Genomic DNA, 14,032 nt, shown 5'->3' with positions numbered 1-14,032 from the left:
TTGTTTTTTCAACTTCCTGACCTCTTGGTTATTGGACCAGTAATTAGTGAGCTCCTACAACCCCTATGACATGGAAGCACTCAAACAGTTTTTGAAAAAATCACAGAAATGCCTCTTCTCCACCAGGAGTGTTATTTATTGGACCCAGAAATATAGTGAGACCAATGGATGCTTTGAAATGAAGGTTTTTCTTGAATTCTTGTTCTTATGTGTTTGAACTATCAACCCTTTTAAAAATCTTATAGTCGTGTTATTGCCATGGAGTGCTAATCATGCCAGCCAAGTTGACCTCATGAGGAAGAAGGTACCTGCTGGGTTCAGCATTCACCTTTTTTTCCCTCTCCCAAATTCTTTCTCCAGAAGAGCAGGAGAAAATATAATTGTTAGATTAATTTATTGTGCTTAAAGTGTTTGGTCTGCTAAAATAAAATTACTTCAAGAAGAAGTAACAACTTAGGACTCATTTATTAATCACTGGTTAATTAATCACCCTGTATATAGTACCATGTGTATAAAAATGTCAGAACTGGGAAGATTGAATGCAGAGTTCAATCTTGTTCAAGTTCCTTATTTCATAGACAAAGAAAATGAAGCACAGAGTAGGTGAAGTGACTTCTCTTGATGTTGACTCCTTCCCTTAGAACTGGCACCAGAACACAGATCTTAGTACAGCTCTCTTTCTTGCTCATGAGGTCCTTCCATGAGAGCAAGTTTTGTTAGAAAAGGTAAAATCTTAAAGGTGGAAGGGAAAAAGGTCAGCCTGAGGGGCAAATGTGGCAGGGGAAGGTTAGGCTGAGATTATTACTGTAATACTTTTTCTGGGAGCTGGCTTGGTAAGGCAGTGAGTTCTTGATTCCATTTGGAACCTGGGAGGTACCTGATACTGTCTCAAATATCTCACTTTCAAAAAAGTTTGTCTTTTTAAGACTGAGTCATTTTTCCTTCTTTTGTTACTCTATTTTGGAAATCCAAAATTTACTAACAGAATTTATACAATAGAAAAGATAAAAGGACATTGGTTGGCTTTTCACCTCTGCAACGTAGAAGACAGAACCATTTCTAAGCAGATTCCTTGGGCCTTGGGTGACCGGGGGAACCTGGCTCATTCCTGTTGACATCAGAGAAGGAACACTTAGGTTGAGTCACAATGGTCAGGAAAAGAGGTGGAACCTGAGCTTGTCCTTTAAGGCCAGGCAGAATTTGAGTAGATTTTCAATCGCTGGCAGGGTAGGGGTGCTTATTAAATGCACACATTTGGAAATGAGCCTTGGTTCTCACTCTGAGTAGAGTGTTAAAGATTAGTGGGAGATGAGCTTGGTGAGCTAGAGTGGGCCTTCACTGGGGACCCCCTGAAGGTCCCCCACAGTTGTGGATAGGATCCAGTCCACAGCAGGTTCCTGAGTAGGGGAATGGCTTTGGGAATGTAACACTGTAGGAAATTCAGCCTGATGTTCTGGATGTATTGGAAGAAGTGGAAGCAATAAAAGGAAGATGCTAGAGTACACAAGACAGGGCGTGATGACCTGGCAGCCTTGCAAAGAAGAGGAATGAACCTGTGAGACAAAACCAAAGAAGCTTGGATCGTACTTGGAGTGACTGAATGCAGGAAAACATGGGAAAGACAACTTCAGGGTTTCAAAGTGGAGAGAAGGCTGGTGTCAGTGATGAATCTTATAAACATTGGGTTAAAATATAGCAGCACTTGGTGAAAAGTTGAATATCAAGGATGAAGGAAAGAGAAAAGTAAACTGTGATCGATCACAGTGTGACACTTTTCAGACTTTGGCACCTACCCTCTGGTTTATTTGTCACTATCCCTGGCTGGACTGGGGACATGTTGGGGGTGAGGATTATACCCCATTTCTCTGGGCCCAGCACATATCATAGAGACACATACTAGGTGCTCAGTAGGATAACTTGAACCCTGGTATCTGGGAGAATGATAATGTTATAAACAAACAATAGGGGCTTTAGATGTGGAAGGAATACCATTTAGAAATTCTATGTTTATAGAAATGGCAGGAACCTCATATAGAAAGATCTTAACTATGGTTGGGAATACTGGATCACTGGGTGAAGTGTCAGGCCCAACGATAGAGTTGTGAATTGGCAGGATGGAATTTAGAGTTGAGTTTTGAGATTGAACGAAGTCTCTGAGAATGGGGAATTAGGGAGGAAAGCATACAAGGTTTGACTATAAACTGTCAGTTCCCACAAGACTGATGTCTGAAAAAAATTATATGTAAATTCACTGTTCATTGTTGAGTTTAGGAGCTTCTGTTTGCCCAGCAATGTTAATTCCCTAGTTTATTTGATATATTTTTTCTCTTTATTTCTATTCTCGAAAAGCAGAGGACAGCATCTCAACTAGGTCAAGAGGAGGACAGGAAGGGCCAGGCAGCTCAGTCCCCTTGCTGTCCTCAGTGAGGCTCATTAACCTTGAGGCATCAGCACTAAGGGGAGGACTTGGAGATTAATGGAACAATGATGAAAGAGGAAAAAATACAAAACCTAAGAAAATAAGACAAAGTTGCAAAAGAAGCCTTCTCAGCCAGAATAATGTACAATTGTACATGAAGGATGAAATTTTTATTATAATTTTTTGTTCCTAATATATGAAGAGAGAGTAAGCCCAGTAGAGAGCCTGAGAGAGCAGATTATGGAAAAATGTCATCGGAATGTCTGAAAGATCAAATTATCTTTTCATTACTACATTTTAAAAAGAGGAACATTTCAGAGACTGAAATATGTTCTGTTTTTCTGGGGAATTATATTGTTAAAAGCCCATTATAGCGTCTTTCTTGATATTAATGTACTTGGTAGGCCTGGTGAATCATGGCCAAAGACGTTGCTGCACAAATCAAAAAACATTTAATGAAGATTACAATTGAGTAGTGCAAGAGGGTAGAAGTGTGATGGCCTTGAGCTGTATGAACATCTCTCAAAACCATGAGTGCTTGACTCATCTGGAACCCAGATCAGCCTCAGGGTCTGTAGTATGACTAGTACTACATAATGAAAAATGAGGCTGGATGGAGTGGTGAGAAATGTGACTGGGGAGATCACCAGTGACCTGGTTATGTAGTCCTTGCCTGTAAGTCTGTTTAAGGAGTTTGGACTTTCTTGAGGAAGTAAAATGATCCATTCTCTGTTTTAGACATCTCTGTCTGGCTGAAGTTTGGTGATTGTATTGTTACAAACATTGGTGGGAGACAAATAGTGTAGGTGAGAGAACTAAGATAAAAGCAGTGGGGCTGGAGAGAAGTTGGCAGATTTGGGAGTTATCTAGAATTACAGGGATGATGGATTGGGTGTAAAGTGGGAGCGTCAAGAATGACTTCCTAGACCCCTCCTTGGCTTGAGCCGCTGGGTAGATAAAGGTGCTGCTCACTGAGAGAGGGAATACTGCAGAATATACCAGCTCTGGGATATTAAAGAATTTTAAAAGATTTTTTAAAGTTGGAAAACACCATCTTAATGTAGGTATACAGTTCAGTAGTGTTAAGTACATTCACATTGTTGTACAACCAATCTGCAGAACTTTTTTCATCTTGCCAAACTGAAACTCTATGTCCATTAGACAGCTCTCCATTCTTTCCTCACCCAGCCCCCGGAAACAACTATTCTGCTTTCCGCCTCTATGAATTTAACGACTCTAGGTAGGTACCTCATATAAGTGGAATCAAACAGTATTTGTCTTTTTCTGACTGGTTCAATTAGCATAATGTCCTCAAGATTCATCCATGTTGTAGTGTGTGTCAGAACTTCCTTCCTTTGTAGGAAGACTTTGCAAAAAAATCCTCTGTTACTACATAGGAATCTATTCTATTCTATTCCATTTCATTAAAAATCAATTTATTTCATGGCTCATTAAATAAATTGATTTTATGACTTACAAGTAATTTACAATGTGGAATTTGAAAAATGCTCTTCTAAAATGCCTTTCTGCCTGGTAAAACTACTAGAATGCTAAAATTTTCATTTCCTGGACTCCTTTGATAAGGGCTCAGATGTGGTTAGATTTTGCCAATCAAATGCACTTGCATGAAATTAGAGGCCACATTTCAACTTTTCTTCCTCTTGTTTTCTCCTGGAAAACAGAGTTGTGGAGACCCTGGGTTTACCTATAACGGAATTCTTGTGTCCAATTATTAGCTTTGTAGGCGTTGAGAGGTAGGGCTTAGAGCATCACTAAGATGTACGTTCCTGAAGTCAGAATTCCAGTGGCAGCTTCCTGATTGCCCTATTTCCTGATTGTGGTCTTGGCAGGTCAGTTCTGAAGTGGTTTGATAGGAGTCATTCCACAAAGCCCAACCTAGAGCTCTACCGTTGATTTTGTAAGTACCCAAAGCTCTTTTTTTAAACTTCTTTCTTCGGAAAGTAATTTCCATTTTCTGCAAATCAACCCTGACTGGGATGGTATTATAACCCTATGGGTATAATCAGTGAGAAGATCTCTTTTAAAATACATGGGCAAATCACAGCTACAGATCTGGATGGGACTGGGCCTGAGGGTAAACATAATGTACAGTCATATCAGAGATGCAGAATCTTTCTCTTTTGAGTAATTCTGACATCAAGTGACTATAGAGCTCTTGGAGATGACAATGAAGTCTTAATGATCTTCATTGCTTTAGTGAGTACTTAAAAATCACAGATATTACAGGCCATTAAAAAATAGGTACTTTGTATGATATGTTTGTTTGAATATAGTTGGGATACATATTTTCAATTTGAGGGTAATATTCTTTGCATTCTTTAGTCTTTGAGAACCCTAAGGAACAAAGAGTTTTAAAAGCACAGGTTGACTGTATGTGTAAGCATATATACATGTGTATACTTATATGTAGGTATAGTATGAAAAATATTTAACTATTGGTGTGACCCAGTCACTGACAAATTAGACAGTGAGAATTGATGCTAACCATAAACACCCTAGGCAGCTGAGCTGGTGCCCCATAGGCTGATCATCAGCCATGTTTATTAATGATAATTTAGTTGTCCAGAAAGAAGTTTGTTTACAAAACTACAAAAAGATGAAATAATATAAACATAGAAAGGTAAATAAATTTGGCCAAAGGAAAAAAGAAAGTAGGAAAGACAAGATGAAGCAGTGGAAAAAATGGATATACTATAATATGCGTATTGTAAGATCTTAGAGACATTTTAGGGACAGAAGGAAAAGGAGGGTGCCTTTCATCATACTCCACCAGGGGGCACTGAACCTGTGATGTCTACTGCTTCCTTCTGCAGCATTTGAGGTCACGCACATTCTCCATAAGTCCAGATTGACCATGTATATTTTAACCATGGGTTAAAGAATTATCTTTCAATCCTTAGGAAAATTCAGAGCATTTTTCATTTCCTGACACAGAAATTCTCCTGATCTCTCTCTTTTTCCAGAGGGCAGAGGGAAGAATAAATGAGAAATGACTCCTCAGAACAGAAAGAGCAAATTTGAGTTCATCTTCATTATGGCAGATTGGATCTGAGTCATGGTGACCACTTAGGCATCATGCAATTGAGTGATAAAAGCAGGGTCTGTTTTTCAGCTTCAGCCTCTTAACTAGCTACGAACAATCCCTAATAATCACCAGGTTGACTCTTTCATGCACTGTTTCTCTTATCAGCCTAGTTCACAGATTTGCCTTGTGGAATTGTGTTTATCCTCTATATTCTTTGAAATACTTGGCCTCAAACACTTGCTGAGGGGAGAAATTTTAATGAGTGAATAAAGTTAGTGCCTCTGAATCAGTAGCTCTGAATAGTACATAGTTAATGTACAAAGAACAGTGCTGGCATATAGCAAGTGCTATAAAAGTACAGTAGTCCCCTCTCATCCCTGGCTTTGTTTTCCACAGTTTCAGTTACTCTTGATCAACCACAATCCTAAAATAGTAAATGGAAAATACCAGAAATTAACAATTCATAGGTTTTAAATTGCACGCCATTCTGAGTAGTGTGATGGAATCTTTCACCATCCGGTTTCAACCCACACAGGACGTGAATCATCCTGTTGTCCAGCATATCCCGCCAGTTAGTCACTTAAAAGCTCTCTCGGTTATCAGATTGACTGTGGTGGTATTACAGTGCTTGCGTTCAAGTAACCCTTATTTTACTTAATAATAGAACCAAAGCACAAGAGTAGTAATGCTGGCCATTTGGATATGCCAAAGAGAAATTGTGAAGTGCTTCCTTTAAGTGAAAATGTGACAGTTCTCGACTTAATAAGGAAAGAAAAAAAAAATCATAGGCTGAGGTGCTAAGATGTATGTTAAGAACGAATCTTCGGTCCATGAAATTGTGAAAAAGGAAAAAGAAATTCATGCTACTTGTACTGTCACACCTCAAACGGCAAAAATTACAGCCACAGTGTATAAGTTGCTCAGTTAAGATGGAAAAGTCATTAAATTTGTATAATAAGATATCTTGAGAGAGAGAGAAGTTATAAAATAACTTTTATTACAGTATATTGTTATTCTATTTTATTATTAGTTATTGTTAATTTCTTACTGTGCCTGATTTATAAATTAAAGTTTATCATAGGTATGTATGTAAAGGAAAAATCATAGTATATATAGCATTCAGCACTATCCACTGGGGGTCTTGGAATGTATCCCTTGTGGATAAGGGGGGGGACTACTGTAATTGCTATTATGCTGTTCACAATGAACTATTAGAAATACTTCTCATTCCCCATATTAGTCCTTACATCCAAAAGCCATATAGTTAAAGAGATAGGATCACCTACAGTCCCAGCAGTCTTTATAGCTGTTTTTACTCCTCAGACAAAGGTCAAAAAACAGTAAGATTTTAGTGTGTTAACTGCTAATCTCCCACGTGGTTGAAACAAGAGAATCTGCAGGGCTTTAGGATTTAAACCTGAAACCAGAGATTAACGTCAAATGCTTTTTTCCTTTTTTTTTTTTTGAAGCAGGTATTTTCCTCAGGCTAAATCATTACCCTGAGGCTACTCGAAAGTCATAGAAATTGAAATACAGAAAGATATATTTAGAAATCTCCCAAATAGAGGGCTTCATGATAAATTTTGACAAATAACCGCTTAAACCTCTTTGAGAACATCTAAGTGAAATTGACATCCTTAACCCTTTCTTGCTAATGATAATAATAATAATTAACAGCAACGACAGCCAACATTTATTGAACACCTAATTATGCATCAGGGGCTGTGCTAAGTACATCAAATCTGTTGCATTTTGTAAACCTCACAACTACCTTTTGAAGTAAGTACAGGTTTTACAAGTGATGAGTACAGGTTTTACAAGTGATGAAACAGTACAGAGAAGTGAAGTAACTTGCTAGAAGTCTCATATATAGTGTGTGGTGGAGCAGGTTTAAAATCCAGGTCATCTAACTCGAGAGGCACTCATAATTTCTATGTCCTGCTTTTCTATATCCATACAGCTAAAGAAACACGAATCAAGCAACTCCACACTGTGGCTTCTGGGATGACTCAATGGTTCATGATCATTGGATCATATATGAAACCTATTTACCGTAATCAGAATTGGTAGTGGATAGGTTAATCTGAAAAGTCCGTGTGTGTGGAGGAATCATGACAAATGATAAATACAGATTATTTTGGTGTCCTTGAAAACAGCTTTTTATACACAATAAAGATTGTTTAGGGGTTACTTTGGATTTTTAAATTAACCTTTGAGGTATTAAAGGAATAATATGATGAATCTAATTTTTTCTTAAATATTTCAATTTAATTTAAAATATTATTATTATACATATAAATCTAGGAAATTTCAACAGTTACTTTTAAGGGAGGTTTTAAACTTTTTTTACAACTTAAAGATGAAAATTCTCCTAAGCATTTAAAATATAAATGTGATAATAGTAGTATAATAAAAACGTCACTAATAAATTCTTTTTAAAGAATTTTGACAAAATTCCACTTCAAGTACTCAAATAACTCTCATACGGTAATGAAATGGAGTACAAATATGGTAATTCTGAGTTCTCTTAACACTCCAATAGTATTATCAAACTTAAAATATTTTTATATATTATACTAAAAATCAGACAAATCAATCAATTAATTATACATTTTTTATTGTGGTAAAATACAAAACAAAAATCAGCACCAGCCATTTTAAAGTGTACAGTTCAGTGATATGAAATATATTCACGTTGTTGTACAACCATCAACCCCATCCATCTCCATTAACTCTTTTCGTCTTGTGAAACTGAAACTTTATACCTTTAAACAATAACTCCCCATTCCCCTGCTAACCCCCAGCTCCTGGAAACTACTATTATATTTTCTGTCTTTATGATTTTGACTATCAAAGTACCTCCTATAAGTGGAATCATACAGTATTTGTCTTTTTGTGACTGGCTTATTTCACTTGGCATAATGCCCTCAAGGTTCATCCATGTCATAGCATGTGTCAGAACTTCCTTCTTTTGTAAGGGCTGAATACTATTACATTGTATGTATGTATATACCACATTTTGTTTATCTATTTATCTGTTGAAGGACTCTGGGCTTGCTTCCATGGTTTAGTTATTGTGCATAACTGCTATGAACAGAGGTTTACAAATATCGCTTCAAAACTCTGCTTTTAATTCTTCTGGGTATATCCCCAGAAGTGAAATTGCTGGATTATATGGGAATTCTATTTTCAATGTTTTTGAGGAATTGCCATACTGTTTTCCACAGAGGGTGTACCGTTTTACGTACATTTCCACCAATAGTGCACAAGGTTTCCAATTTCTCCACATCTTTGCTAACACCTGTTGTTTTCTGTTTTTTTGATAGTAGCCATTCTAATGGGTGTGAGGTGGTATCTCATTGTAATTTTGATTTGCGTTTCCCTAATAATTAGTGAAGTTGAGCATCTTTTTATGTGCTTATTGGCCATTCATATATCTTCTTTGGAGAAATGTCTATTCAGGTCCTTTGCTCATTTTTGAATAAGGTTGTTTCTTTTTTCATCGTTGAGTTTTAGTGATTCTTTATACATTCTGGATATTAATTCTTAGTAAAATATATGATCTGCAAATATTTTCTCCCATTCTGTAAGATGCGTTTTTACTCTGTAGATAGTGTCTTTTGATGCACAAAATTTTTCAGTTTTCATGCAGTCCAGTTGGTCTATTTTTTCTTGTGCTACCTTTGCCTTTGGTATCATATCCAATAAATCATTGCCAAATACAATGTCGTGAATCCTTTTCCTGTGTTTTATCCTAAGACTTTTATTGTTTTAAGTCTTTAAGTCCTTGATTCATTTTTACTAAATTTTTGTGTATGGCATTAGGTGAGTCCAACTTCATTCTTTTGTATGTGGCTATCCAGTTTTCCCAGCATCATCTGTTGAAAACACTTTCCCCAATTAATGGTCTTGGTGTCCTTATCCAAAATAATTTGACATATATACAAGGATTTATTTCTGGCCTCTCTATTTCATTGGTCTACATGTCTCTCTTTATGCCAACGTCACATTGTTTTGATTACTGTAGACTTGTAGTAAGTTTTGAAATTGTAAAGTGAGAATCCTCAGGTTTTGTTCTTCTTTTTTAAGATTGTTTTGGCTATTCAGGTTCCCTTGAGATTCCATATGAACTTTAGGATGGGTTTTTCTGTTTCTGCAAAAAAAACATCATTGGGATTTTGATAGAGATTACATTGAATCTGTAGATCGCTTTGGGTAGTATTGATATTTTAACAATATTAAATCTTCCAATCCATGAACATGGGGTGTCTTTCCATTTATTTTATGGCTTCTTCAGTTTCTCTCAGCAGTGTTTTGTAGTTTTCACTGTACAAGTCTTTCATCTGCTTTGTTAATTCCTAAGTATTTATTCTTTTTGGTGCTATTGTAAGTGAAATTGTTTTTGCAATTTTCTTTTCAAATTGTTCATAGTTTGTGTATAGAAATGCAACTGATTTTTGTATGTTGACTGTGTATCCTGCTACCTTGCTGAATTCATTTATTAGTGCTAAAAGCTTTTTTTGTGTGAAATCTTTAGGACTTTATACATATAAGATCATATCATCTGCAAACAGAGGTAATTTTACTTCTCCCCTTTCAAATTGGATTTCTTTTTTTTTTTTTCTTTTTTGCCTAATTGCTCTGGCTATTACAATGTTCAAGTACAATGTTGAATAGCAGTGTTGAAAACAGGCATTCTTGCCTTGTTCTTGATCTTAGAGGAAAAGCTTTCAGTCTTTCACCATTGAGTATGATGTTTGCTATTGGTTTTTCTTATACACATTTTATTATGTTGAGGTAGTTTCCATCTAGTCCTAGTTTACTGGTGTTTTATCATGAAAGGGTGTTGAATTTTGTCAAATTGAGATGATGATATTTTTTCCCCCTTCATTGTGTTGATGTGGCATATTACATTGTTTTTTTTTTTATATGTTGAACAATTCCTGCATTCCAGGAATAAATCTCACTTAGTTATGGTGTATAATCCTTTTTATATACTGCTGAATTCTGTTTGCTAGTATTTTGTTGTAGATTTTTGTATCAGTGTTCATAAGTGTTGTTGGTCTGTAGTTTTATTTTCTTGTAGTGTATTCATCTGGCTTTGGAATCAGGGTAATGCTGGCCTCAGAAAATGAGGATGTCTTCCCTCCTCTTTAATTTTTGGGAAATGTTTGAGAAATAGGCATTAGTTATTCTTTAGATGTTTGGTTGAATTCACCAGTGAAGTCATCAGGTCCAGGGCTTTTCTTTGTTGGGAGATATTTGATTACTGATTCCATCTCCTTACTAGTTATATATAGGTCTATTTAGAGTTTCTATTTCTCATGAATTAGTCTTGTGTTTCTAGTAGGTTTTGTGTTTCTAGAAATTTGTCCATTTCATCTAGGTTATCCAACTTGTTGGTTCACAGTTTTTCATAGTGTTCCCTTATAATCCTTTTTATTTCTGTAGAATCTGTAGTAATGTCTACACTTTCTTTTCTGATTTTAATAATTTGAGTCTTCTCTCTTTTTTTATTAGTCCATGTAGTAAAATTTGTCAATTTTGTTGATTCTTTTTTTTTTTTCTTTGCGGTACGTGGGCCTCTCACTGTTGTGGCCTCTCCCATTGCGGAGCACGGGCTCCGGACGCGCAGGCTCAGTGGCCATGGCTCATGGGCCTAGCCGCTCCGTGGCATGTGGGATCTTCCCGGACTGGGGTACAAACCCGTGTGCCCTGCGTCGGCAGGCGGACTCTCAACCACTGCGCCACCAGGGAAGCCCTTGTTGATTCTTTTGGGGAACCAACTTTTGATTTCGTTGATTTTCTATTTTTAAAAATTCTTTATTTTATTTATCTCTGCTTTAGTCTTTAATATTTCCTTCCTTCTGCTACCTTTGTGTTTCTATTTCTATTTCCTTAGGGGGTTGATTGATGCTATATTTGGAGACAGCAGAAGTTAGGAAAAGCAAAGGGTATTGGGTGTATATGTGTGTGTGGGGGATCCTTATTACTCAAAGAACCCTCACCTTCCATCATCCCAACCATGGGTCACTCTCAAGGGAATAACTGTTAGCGCAGTTATTTGTCTAATGTGTGTGTGGTGGGGAGAGGAGCGGGAGCACAGAGATAGTTGGCACTTTAATATACATTTTATGGAACATAAAGAATAACAATTTCCTGCCTTGAAATCCAAATGTGGTTACAAGCCCAGAACCTCTGAGTACATAAATTAGGCATCTGGAGCCCAAAACCAAACCCACAACCAAACAAACAATCAAAGAAGCAAAACACAAAAACAAAACAAAAAAAACTACAAATTTATGTGAAAGATGTCCAGAATCTATGAGGTTGAGCCAACAAAAGATTCAGAGGAATTAAATTCTGATTCTTTTCTTTTTTTTTTTTTAACATCTTTATTGGAGTATAATTGCTTTACAATGGTATGTTAGTTTCTGCTTTATAACAAAGTGAATCAGCTATACATATATATATATCCCCATATCTCTTCCCTCTTGCGTCTGCCTCCCATTCTCCCTATCCCACCCCTCTAAGTGGACACAAAGCACCAAGCTGATCTCCCTGTGCTATGCAGCTGCTTCCCACTATCTATTTTACATTTGGTAGTGTATATATGTCAATGCTACTCTCTCACTTCATCCCAGGTTACCCTTCCCCCTCCCTGTGTCCTCAAGTCCATTCTCTATGTCTGCATCTTTATTCCTGTCCTGCCCCTAGGTTCTTCAGAACCATTTTTTTTTTTTAGATTCCATATATATGTGTTAGCATATGGTATTTGTTTTTCTCTTTCTGACTTACTTCACTCTGATTGTTTTCTTTATCACCATATACTCTTCACAATAATTGTATGGAGTAGGTACTATTTTGCAAATGAGAAAATTAAGACTCAAATGTATAAAATAATGTAATGGATTGCACAGAAAGAAAATTAGAAACTCAGCCCAGGTTCCCTGACTTCAAATCCAGTACTTCTACTCTGCCAAGATCTCGTACTTTTTGGCAAATGAGAGCCAGGAAAGAGAATTTCACGTTACTTAGCTACATAGAATTTGGAAATGGTGCTTTGAGCACTGGCTGGACATAGAGCGTGGCACCCTAGCGAGAATGTGTCTTCTGGGATTCCCTGTTGTGCTCATGAATAAGACTCTATATTTTGGACAAAATAGAAAGCTCTGAGCCTCAATTTCCTCTTGCAAGTGAAGATAAATTATATTTCACAATTATTTATTTTCTGTCTCCTCACTAGAATGTCACCTCTGTGAGGGCAGGGACCGTTATCCTCCCTAAGTAGAGGCAGTTATTAAATATTTGTTGAATGTGGGAAATGAATGACTATACCCTGTTCTTGTCACCTCTGTTAGTTTCCTTAGGGCTGCTGTAACAAAGGAACACAGATCAGATGGCTTAGAACAACAGAAAGTTATCGTCTCACAGTTCTGGAAGTCCGAGATCAAGACGTTGGCAGTGTTGGTTCCTTCTGAGGGCTGTGAAGGAGAATCTGTTCCATGCCTCTTTCCTTGATTCTGGTGGTTTCCTGGCAGTCTTTGGTGTTCCTTGACTTCTGCTGCACAACCCCCATCTCTACCTTCATCTTCAAGTGGTGTTCTCCTTGTGTGTGGGTCTATGTCAAATTTCTCTTTTATAAGGACACCAGTCATATTGGATTAGGAGCCCATTCTACTCCAGTATGACCTCATCTTAACGATGACCCTACTTCAAAATAAGGTCACATTCTGAGGTATTGGGGGTTAGGACTTCAACATATGAATGGAGGGGCGCAACAATTCAACCCATAACATCACCCAAACACACACTTGAATAAAATATAGTCCTTGCTGTGAGGAGCTCATAAAATCCCAAATATGACTTAAGAGGCAATTCCAGAGGATGCTCATAAAGTTTGAGCAACAAATGGGTTTTATGCACAATAGGTTAAGGAACTTTTGAGTTAAAACATTTAAGGAGCATTCTTTATTTCAGACTTTCTCAAGACTTTAGAATGTGAATACATGTTGTGTAACACCCTTTTCATGGAGGATCTCACATGATCAATTTTGAGAAATGCTGGCAGAGTTAGAAAAACACTGAGTTGGGAAGTTGGTCTTGGAAAATATTTGGTGTTTGCTCCTCAGCTTCTTCATTTATAAAACATACCAACCTTCTGCAGAAACTGCTACTGAGCGTTGTTTCAAGGATCAAATAAGATCAGGTTTCTAAAAGTGATTAAAATTAGTAAAGGATTATAGATATATTTAAAGCACACCTAAAATCATAATCAGGAATGTACAACTTGAATCAGGTGGATAAAGATATTAGCTTTAGTGTCTAGATTTAGAAATTGGTATAGCAGGAAATTTAAAAATGTATCTTAATTGCTTATTTGGAATAAACATGTAGCTTTTCTACTTCTTTGCTCATCTGCTATGTTTTGCTTCCTGGTCATTGTTGCCTGCAGCATGGACTGACACACTTGCTATGTGGGCTCCACGACAACACATTTCCATAGCTCACCCTGCCCTTGCTGCACTGTAGCCAATTTGGTAAAGGACCCCTGACTTCTATGGTGA

At 37.0% G+C, this 14,032-nt stretch overlaps 1 long non-coding RNA gene across 1 annotated transcript in view; it reads left to right on the top strand.

Annotated features, from left to right (window-relative positions):
* Positions 1-13,812, top strand: part of LOC141277839 (uncharacterized) — a 100,407-nt gene extending 86,595 nt beyond the window's left edge. The window contains exon 3 of the long non-coding RNA XR_012329697.1: positions 12,827-13,812. This is a non-coding gene — a long non-coding RNA (uncharacterized lncRNA). The remainder of the gene's footprint in view (positions 1-12,826) is intronic.
* Positions 13,813-14,032: the final 220 nt, after the last annotated feature.

Source organism: Tursiops truncatus, chromosome 2 (genome assembly GCF_011762595.2).
Source record: "Tursiops truncatus isolate mTurTru1 chromosome 2, mTurTru1.mat.Y, whole genome shotgun sequence".
NCBI lineage: Eukaryota > Metazoa > Chordata > Mammalia > Artiodactyla > Delphinidae > Tursiops > Tursiops truncatus.
Note: the sequence above shows the minus strand (reverse complement) of the source record. Positions and strands in the feature narration are given on the sequence as shown.